Here is a 9,954-nt window from a genome sequence, read left to right as displayed (position 1 = left end):
TCAGCATGAGTGGGCAGAAATGAAATGTAAAAATGACTTATCACAATCATAGTGACCAAAATGACAGTTATCATTATTATCACGGTTTTGTTAAAAGTTAAAAATGTTTTTAAAAAAATCTGAAAGCACTGAAATCATGTCACCAAGTTTTATATTTAAAACATCTCAATGATTTGAAATGACATCATGTCCTTTGTAATGTCAGTGTTTTTTTGTTTTTTTCCGTGTTTGACGCCTGCATCAACTTCGGTTGACACTGGACAGGATGTACTGTGAGTTTTTAAAAATGTGGTAATGAAACAGAATTAAAATTTGAAACAATAATACTCATCATCAGGAATTTTATTGCAGTTTATTGTGAAGCCTGTAGTTGTTTTATCTCTATTCGTGGTCCTGTACTTCAGACTTTAACTCCCGGGTCGAGCTTTAAAAACAGCAGATCTTATATTTCCTGTCATTAGACTGACAGCATCTGTTTGCCTGGTAAACTTCACATCTTTCTACACTTGTGCCCACATTTTGTAACTTTTATATCTAAAATAGCCACAATGGTCCTTTAACATGAGGAGTTGGACTGAACTCAACCTCAGACACTCCTGTTTACTTGAATCTATCAAATATTCTTGTTAGGAAATTAGGAGCAGATAGGCTTCCTAACAGGTGATGTTTGATTTGGCTGGAAACCAGCTAGAAGCTGTTTGCACTAAATTTGACCACAGTTTGTTTCAAACCTCTCTACCTGACCGTGTGTTTCCAGATGAAGACGAGCACCCCGCAGTGCAGGAAGGAGAGACGGTGACGGATTGACGGAGTACTGGATAGGACTGGCACAAGCAAACATGTGAGACGTGAGTTCAGCAGCGTTAAGAAGCTGTTCCTCGACACAGGCACTTTCTGGGGGATTCTTCTCCATCCATGTAAGCTGAGAGTGCTGGTTTTCTTTGCCACAAAAGGCTGAAGAATTTCACCAGGATATTAACACCATGTAAATAAGATATATCCCAACTCATCCTCCACATGTCATCCATGTAAACCATGCACAGGGTCAGGCATCCATATTTTCTGTGAATGCAGAAAACAAACATTTTCGGAAAGAGGAGCATGACCTGTGGTACAGAACTGTGCAGGACACTGGACCCCATGTCTGCAAGTAGGATCGACATAATATCATATATAGCTAAGAGGTGCATTTTACCCAACCCGAACCAGCAAAGACCCCCAACATTTAATTTAACATAAAACAATACACACACCTTCACTTTAAAAAAATAAGGGGTAAATGTACTTGAGAACATGGGAAACTCTTACAGACATCATTTCACAGTTTACAATACACATGATCCCATTGTTGAGAAGTGGTTATAAAAAGTACAGAATGCAAATGGTCACCTGTTTATGCATCAGTCATACAATTTAGAATTAAAAGCAAACCACAATGTGCTTCCTCTTTAAATGTTTTTTTCAACACTGATAATGCTTAAATAATTTAGAAAAACATCCATTATCCATACTGTGCCCTGTACTTGTGTGTTTCTAGATAGGATTTGTCCCCATCTGGTGGACATGTTTGTCAGTGCACTCAGTCCCACAGGTAGAAACGGTGGCCTACGCTGCTTCAGCTACTTAAAAACATTGAAGGGATATGCAAGCAGGACCAACAATGTAGTACAAATTACAATAGATGTGAAGGTTATTTTACTTTTCCACTTGAAATCAGTTTTAAATAAAAAATCCAGCTGAAAATGGCCAACTGTACTTTAATGACAGCCACAGGTTACAGTGGAGGTTTGACGAGAACGTGGACAAAAGTAGTCCAGGAAGTAAGTCAAATGATCTGGTGTTTCCTCTGTTCCCTCTGATTGATACACTGGTCATCTTTTTTATCATTCCAGTTAAGTTTCATCTCTCCCCACCTCATCTGATTTGCTGGGCCCATCTCTTCTGTGTACAGCAAGATAACCGCTTCATAGATATGATGGTTTGGTGTGCCCCCTGCAGATAGTTCGCAGCAGCACATGTCCTTTGTCTGAGTTTTTACTCCTCTTCAACAAGCAGGGAGGGAGAAAGGAAGGTGAGCTGAGCCGAGGAGCGACAGCGTTCAGGAAGCATCAGAAGATGAGGGAGAGGTGAGGGGATGGAGAGTGGGTGAGAAAGATGGGATGACAAGACAGCAGCGGCGGCAGGGAAGAAAAGGGAGAAGAGGAGGAGGAGGAGGAGCGAGGGATGCAGGGAAGGAGGAGGGGGGGAGTGCACGACGTGTGAGGGAAGACATCAGTCACTGAGCGAGCACCAGCCTATCCCTCAGTGACCTATTTTATCCTCCATCAGCATGCTGAACGAGGGATGAGAAGAGGCTGATGAATAATAGAGGAGAAGGAGAGATGGATGAGAATGAGGCTGCCTTCCTCTCGTTCACTTCTCCCTCCTTCACAGCCCCTCTTCTCCCTTTTTTTTTTTTCCTGCGACCCCCTTTTTTATTTTAACTCCAGGACAAAAAAAGATTTTATAAATAACTAAAGAGATTTTTTTGGGTGCACTGCTGACGTGGGGGCACGTAGCGTGTAATCGTCAGAGATACGTGTGGTGTGTGCGTGTGTGTGTTTGTGTGTGTGAGAGAGAAACTTGTAGAGTACGTCAGTTTCAGGCAAGGGGATATATCTAGCTTTTTCTTAACTCAGTGTACATTATATTGCAAAGAGATTTGATATTAATAAAGTATGGAGAAGACTTGAATCTCTTCTGGCTGCCAGGATATCATGAGTAGAGACGTCAAAGTTGCCAAAACTAGTGACTCAACATTAAATTCCTTTCTGACCACTGTGTGGAAACTGTGTACTATATTTTATTTAGATTTGCAAGCAGATCTTCCTTTTTTACACAAAGTATGCTTAATGGAAAAGACTGCCTAACAGAGAAGAGAAAAAGAACATTTCACCTCAGTTGCTGTATATTTCTTTAACTTTACTGTCATTGTCTGATCCAACATGGAGGTGCCCGTTTGAACATTTTTCTACTGGAGCATAAAGTTCCATTTAGGCCATAATTCACACTGATTTTCACACACATTAGTATATGTTTAAATTGACTGTAAAATAATGGAGAACAACGTGTCTCCACTTCCTCACACTGTGCAAAAACAAAGCCCAAAATATTCTAACCCACACTCACACAGGGCTCACTGTCAATCATGAGACAAACCACCCCTTTTTTTATAGCATCAAATAACTAATTAAAACCAAACTGACCAGAAAAATGAACATTTAGTTAACTTATTTTCCCATTGTTCTGTTCTGTACCTTTGTCTTATTTGTAACCCATGTTGATTGTGGTGACAAAAACAATTTCCCACACTGTGGACAATAAAGTTCTAACCTAGCCATATACAAGTTTTATTAATTCAAGATAAAACAATTTTCAGAACTGAAAAACAAGTTCTTCTAACTTGAAATGATGAATTGAAACAATGAATGTACTGTAATCATGACAACAGTCCAAATAGAGACCTGGAGCCATAGACTTTATATTAAATAGGTTTTAATCCTGTTTAATGTACAATCTATGGTTGAATCGAGGTGTTTCTCCCCGTCCCCTCCTCTCCAGACATGGCAGGCTGCAGGAGGACCACAGGATGCACACAGCCTCATAAACTGACAACAACAACAATAACATAATGGTCAGTTGTCTGTCAATGTAAAGCTAAGCCAGTTCTCTTAAGAAGAAAAGCCCACTGCTCTGAATTAACACACTCTGGATGAGTTAAATGTCTGCCTGTCTCACTCTCTGCCAAACTTCATTAACTTTTTTCTCCATTTAATAGTTATAAACATCTATGCCTTCTACAAGATCATTACTGATTTCTTAAGACACATAAACAGACACTTGATCATCTGACAAAAATTCTGCATTAACTTTAATTCTTATTAATGTTAAACAGACATGGACTGAGATTAATTAGGACAGAAAAAAAGTTGGAGCCAACATACAGGGGTGTGTCCAGATTTTTTGTTTTTGTTTTTGACTGGGTCTTCAAAGGGGGCACTGACTCATTCTCTTTATTTTTTTATTAAATTGAAAAAAAGTAGTAATTTCAAACGCATTATTTAAGAGAATGGAGAGTTATGTCACCCTCATTAAGACTTGCCAACTTGTTAAAAATGTTATATTTTTTAATTTCAAACTTTAAACTTTTTAACACCAGTACTTTTACCATAGTTGGTACATTTCTGTACACAGTTGGAGATGCAGTGAATATTTTGCTGCCAAAGTAAACCAAACAGTTTATGACACAGAATCTTGTTCATTTCTTTGTATCCTCACACTGTTTAAATGGAGTGAACATATTCTTACACTGTGGGGTTAAACAAACTCTTTTCTGTTATATGAACCGTGTGTTTCTTTGTCTTTGACTTACTGTGGTTGTTCGGGGCGGTTCTCTACCTGGCTGAGCAAAAGGTGCGACTGAGGGGTGGAGACTGTTAAATCCTACAGCCAGCTCATCAGACCAAACCATGTGCTGCCAAATCAGAGGGGGGGTCAGATTGTTGTTAGCTTCTGCCTGGTATTAGTTGTAGTTGGTGTCCATCTTGTTTTACCCTTGTGTGTTATTTGGTGTGGCCTGGCCACTATATATGTTCACTGCTGCCTCCACAACAGTTTCTTTCTTTCTTGTCTGCAGAGACAACTGCTCCATGAAAGAGGCTTTTTATGGACTCACAGGTACATTCATTAATTAATTGTGTGAAATTCTTGAGTGTTACCTTTCTAATATCAGTTTTGCATGTGCAGAGCTCTGTGGTGAAGTTAGTAACAATAAATATCCAATGTCAAGATAGAGGCACAGAAACTACTTGGTTAGGTTCAGAAAATGATGTATTTTTAGACATTTTTATGCAGAAATGTTACATAGCTTTAAAGTTACTGGTGCTAGACAAATTATGTAATCTTCCTGAATACATACTGATTCACTGATTTAATGGGAGGTAACTAGACTGAATGACTAAATATTTGTGGCAAATTGAACTGAGATAAACTTTGATTTGAGACCTATACAGCCCCCATACATCACTCATTCTTGAGAATTGGAACAAACTCTTATTTTGAGATGGTTTTGAATTGAAGTCTTGAATTATGCTGAGAAAATATTTAAAAAGATTAAACTCAGCTGTTAAAAGTAGTAATGGGCTAACCTTGTGAATATTTTTTTAATTAAAAGTACCGTAATTTTCGGACTAAGTTGCTCCAGAGTATAAGTCGCACCAGTCAAAAAATGCATCATGAAGAAGAAAAAAACATATATAAGTCTCACTGGACTATAAGTCGCATTTTGTTGGGGAAATTTATTTTAACCGTTGTCTGTGCTCTGATAGAGAAGCAGTTGCGTTGCATGAAGCGGTAACACCAAGAAGGTCCTCCCGCTAAATCATTCATATTCGTTGCCTTGGCAACTACCAGGGCGTGGAGACGTACCTGCACCGTTGACAGGCCTCTCCCGGCAGCACGTTGTTCAAGCACCCATCTGTGAACTTGTTCCTCCAGCTGTGGCCATCTTGCTTTTAGCCCGCGATTAGCTTTCTTTGTTTTCTTCATTGCAGTAAGAGTAACCTCCGCTTTTCGCCAGTCCCTCACAAGTTTCTCGCTCAGTCCAAACTTTCTTTCTGCTGCTCGATTACCGTTTTAGGCTGCATATTTCACTACTTGCAGCTTGTAATCTGCAGAATATGATTTTCTTTTGGGGGCCATTTGTGTTAAGTCTTTCTCAGTTGTCTTTAAGTTCATGTTTAAATTAATTTTCAGTGGTACAGGAGTAACAGATACCGTTAGTTGTCACAAGCCTAGAGTGCCCTCTCGCTGCTGTAGGTAATGTTTACTCCTTGGTCATGTCAGTCAGTGTCAAATAACATTTAAGAACATGTGAAATTATATATTTTAATTCATACAAGTCGCACCTGACTATAAGTCGCAGGACCAGCCAAACTATGAAAAAAAGTGCGACTTATAGTCTGGAAAATACGGTAGTTGTCAGTTTCATCAGATTTTCATCATATTTTGTAAAGTTGTTCAGAGTTCTCTTAATGCTAATCAAAATACACATTTTTAAGCCACAATTCCTATTTTGTCTTTGATTTAGAAGAGCTACAGGGTTGACATGGTTGAGATCCATCTGATAGCAATATGAATTAATGAATTTGTAGAAAAATAGAAAGCTAACCATTGCATGAACAGTATTCCTGTCTTTTTTTTTTAATGTCTGATTAAATTATGTCTTTGTAAAAATCTGATGGAGTTGACAGAAATTTGGGACACAACTTTAACAGATTAACATGTTCAGAAAAAATCAATTTTAAAACAAAGATGATTATAAGCATATTTTTATACCTGTTATCAGTGGGTATTGCTAGTTTAGATTTTGAAGTCATTTGTTTTTGTTGTCATTTTGTTTGGAAGTTGTGAATTTTTGTCTGGGACGAGGGTGTTTTCTGGCATAGGGCAAGTTCAAAAATTAAAAAAATGAAAGCAAAACATTTTATAAATATTTCCTATATAACTCAAAGCTGTGGTAGGCAACGTTTTTTTTTGGTATCAAAGAGGAATAATTCCATAATAACCTTTCAGCGTATTGTAAATCAAGTGAGACAGAAATGGGCTTCTGCACCTCTGTCCATGTTGCGATTTGAAAGACACTTTGTGAGAGTAAACAGAGGAGGGATGCAAAAGAAAGAACTGGTTTCTTTGGTGACCACTGTCAGCACTGACACACAAACACACAGGGTCAAAGCGAGCACGACCTGCCTCCAAGTGGGATGCGGTGACGTCTCGCCAACCACAGCCAAACCATGACGATCCTCCTTTTCTCCCCCCTGAACAAGTGAGTGTTGCGATACTGAGTTTGTGTGTGCAGGAGAACAGACAGAAAGACGTTTTTAAAAGTCTCTTTATGTTCAGCTCTCAGTAACTTTAGCTTCTAACTGAATCTCTGTGTTTTGAAATGTAGTTTCTCTTCTCTGTCACCATTTGTGCTGTCAGGTGTCTGTTTTATTACACACAGCTGATATCTGTCGGTCCGTAGGAGGGCTCACCATGGAGAAAAAGAAACCTAACTCGCATTCCTGGAGATGAGACTCAACAATCAGCTGTTTTTAGGCTTTCTCTCTACTGCAGCGTTAAAGAATAAATACTCACCAAACCACCTGAGTGCTGGTACTGTGCAAAAGTTTTAAGCAGGTGTGAAGAAATGCTGTAGAGCAAGAATACTTTCAAAAATATATAATGTAATTGTTAATTTTTATCACTTTACAAAATGTGAAGTGAGCGAACATAAGGAAAAATCTAAATCAAATCAATATTTGGTGTGACTACTCTTTGCCTTCAAAATAGCATCAATTCTTCTAGGTACACTTGCACACACTTTTTGAAGGAACTCGTCAGATAGGTTGTTCCAAACATCTTGGAGAACTAACCACAGATCTTCTGTGGATGTAGGCTGCCTCATATCCTTCTGTCTCTTCATGTAATCCCAGACAGACCCATGATGTTGAGATCAGGGCTCTGTGGGGGTCATACATCACTTCCAGGACTCCTTGTTCTTTACACCGAGGATGGTTCCTAATGACATTGTCTGTATGTTTGGGGTCATTGTCCTGCTGCAGACTAAATTTGGGGCCAATCAGACGCCTCCCTGATGGTACTGATGATGGATAAGTATCTGCCTGTATTTCTCAGCTTTGAGGACACCATTAATTCTGACCAAATCCCCAACTCCATTTGCAGAAATGCAGCCCCAAACTTGCAAAGAACCTCCACCATGCTTCACTGTTGCCTGCAGACACTCATACACATTGCACTGCTGTCCAGCCCTTCGGCGAACAAACTGCCTTCTGCTACAACCAGATATTTCAAATTTTGACTCATCAGTCCAGAGCACCTGTTGCCATTTTTCTGCACCCCAGTTCCTCCGTTTTCTTGCATAGTTGAGTCACTTGGCTTTGTTTCCATAGTGGAGGTATGGCCTTTTGGCCACAATTCTTCACTTATGGCCAGACTTCCCTGGACAGTAGATGGGTGTATCTGGGTCCCACTGGTTTCTGCTAGTTCTGAGCTGATGGCACTGCTGGACATCTTCTGATTTCAAAGGGAAGTAAGCATAATGTGTCTTTCATCTGCTGCACTAAGTTTCCTCGGCCGACCACTGCATCTACAGTCCTCAGTGTTGCCCGTTTGTTTGTGCTTCTTCAAAAGACCTTAAACAGCTCATCTTGAAACCCCAGTCTGCTTTGAAATCTTTGCCTGGGAGAGACCTTACTGATGCAGTATAACTATCCTGTGTCTTGTTGCTGTCCTCATTCTTGTCATGGTGTCTGACCTGTGACATCAAACTGTCTTCCACAACCTCACCTTGGTAGTTTGGTTGTTCCTCACCCAGTTTTAAGCCTCCTCCACATCTGTTTCAATTAATGGCTGTGTTTCAACCTACATATGAAATCATTATTACCTGTTTGGTATAATTGGTTAATCCTACACCTGACTAGGATCCTACAAAATCCCTGACTTTGTGAAGGTGTACCTAGAAGAACTGATGCTGTTTTGAAGGTAAAGGTTGGTCACACCAAATATTGATTATTTTTCTTCTGTTTGCTCACTTTGCATTTTGTAAATCAATAATAAACAATTAAATTTTATATTTTTGAAAGCATTCTTACTTTACCGCATTTCATCACACCTGCCTAAAACTTTTGCACAGTGCTGTTTGTGTATGTGTGTAATGTAATGACACAGTAACCATTATCTGTGATTATGTCAGTGCTTTCTTAACTCTAATTGACTCTGATCAGATGATGTCATGGATTTGTGAGTGCAGACACTTGTGTTACTAACTTCTCTAAATCCTAATCCCTCTGTTGTGGTCAGGAAGTCACATTAACCGTACCCTTCCCCCCCCGTCTTCCCTCTCATTCACCTGCTCACCTGCTCCCTCTCTTCCTCCTCCCTCTCTTTCTTTCTCTCCCTCTCTCTACTACCAGTGTGTTTAGAGGCCTAAGCCTTAATCCCCAGCCTCACAGTGATTTTATTACTGTAATCTGGGCTGGAATTGGCTTAGCTCTCCCAGACACTGGCAGACAGAAGGACAAGGACAACAACAGCAACAGGACAGCTGTAGGGAGGAGCCGAACAGGGAAAAGGAGGACATGGAAAGAAGTTTGAGAGGGAGGGACTCTGTGATCTGAGGAGGAAGGATGAGAGGACAGTGGGAGAGGTAGGAGGGGACAGACAGTTGTCTTAATCTGAAATAATTTTGCTAACATTTGTGTCACCTTGTGTTTCCTTTCTGCTCACATGAACCATCTATCACAACCAACATGATCTAAGTTCAACCAGTCAGATCAAACTCTTGCCAAAGCTGGTCAGAAGAAAACATCTTTTCCATGCATCTTTTGCTCTTCTTTCAATGAAGAAATACTCTTCTAGTTCTGATATAACTGATGCTGTCACAATATCTACACCAACCTCTTCAGGAACCGCCTTTGTTTGTTCAAGATGAGTTGCATCCATGGACTCTGCTCCCTGTTATCACACCTTAGACCACACCTGTAGCTGCCAGTAGTCCTTCCAAAGATGCTGATTGGCTGATGGATTGTTGCATGATCTTGTGACTCCAACTGCCTTGAAGGGAAAACAAGCACAATGCTGATAAGTAAACAAAAGACACCACTAACAGCAACGGAAATTAACAGTACAGTCTATTAATATTTTGCATGAGTTGTCATGTCTGAATCCAAATGGAAAATCCTACTCAACTCAGCTCTGCTTTATTTATATGACAGCTTTCATACACACAGCCCAAAATGCGTCACATGGAAAAAGTAAACAGACACACAATAATAAAAATACAAAGTCTGCAGGGATAAATGTACAATAATAAAACAATAAAATGTTAAAATGTTTCAATAAATGAGAGAT

This window comes from Lutjanus erythropterus, chromosome 13 (assembly GCF_056507025.1).
Source record: "Lutjanus erythropterus isolate fLutEry1 chromosome 13, fLutEry1.hap2, whole genome shotgun sequence".
Classification (NCBI taxonomy): domain Eukaryota; kingdom Metazoa; phylum Chordata; class Actinopteri; order Lutjaniformes; family Lutjanidae; genus Lutjanus; species Lutjanus erythropterus.
This window is presented reverse-complemented; position numbering follows the sequence as displayed.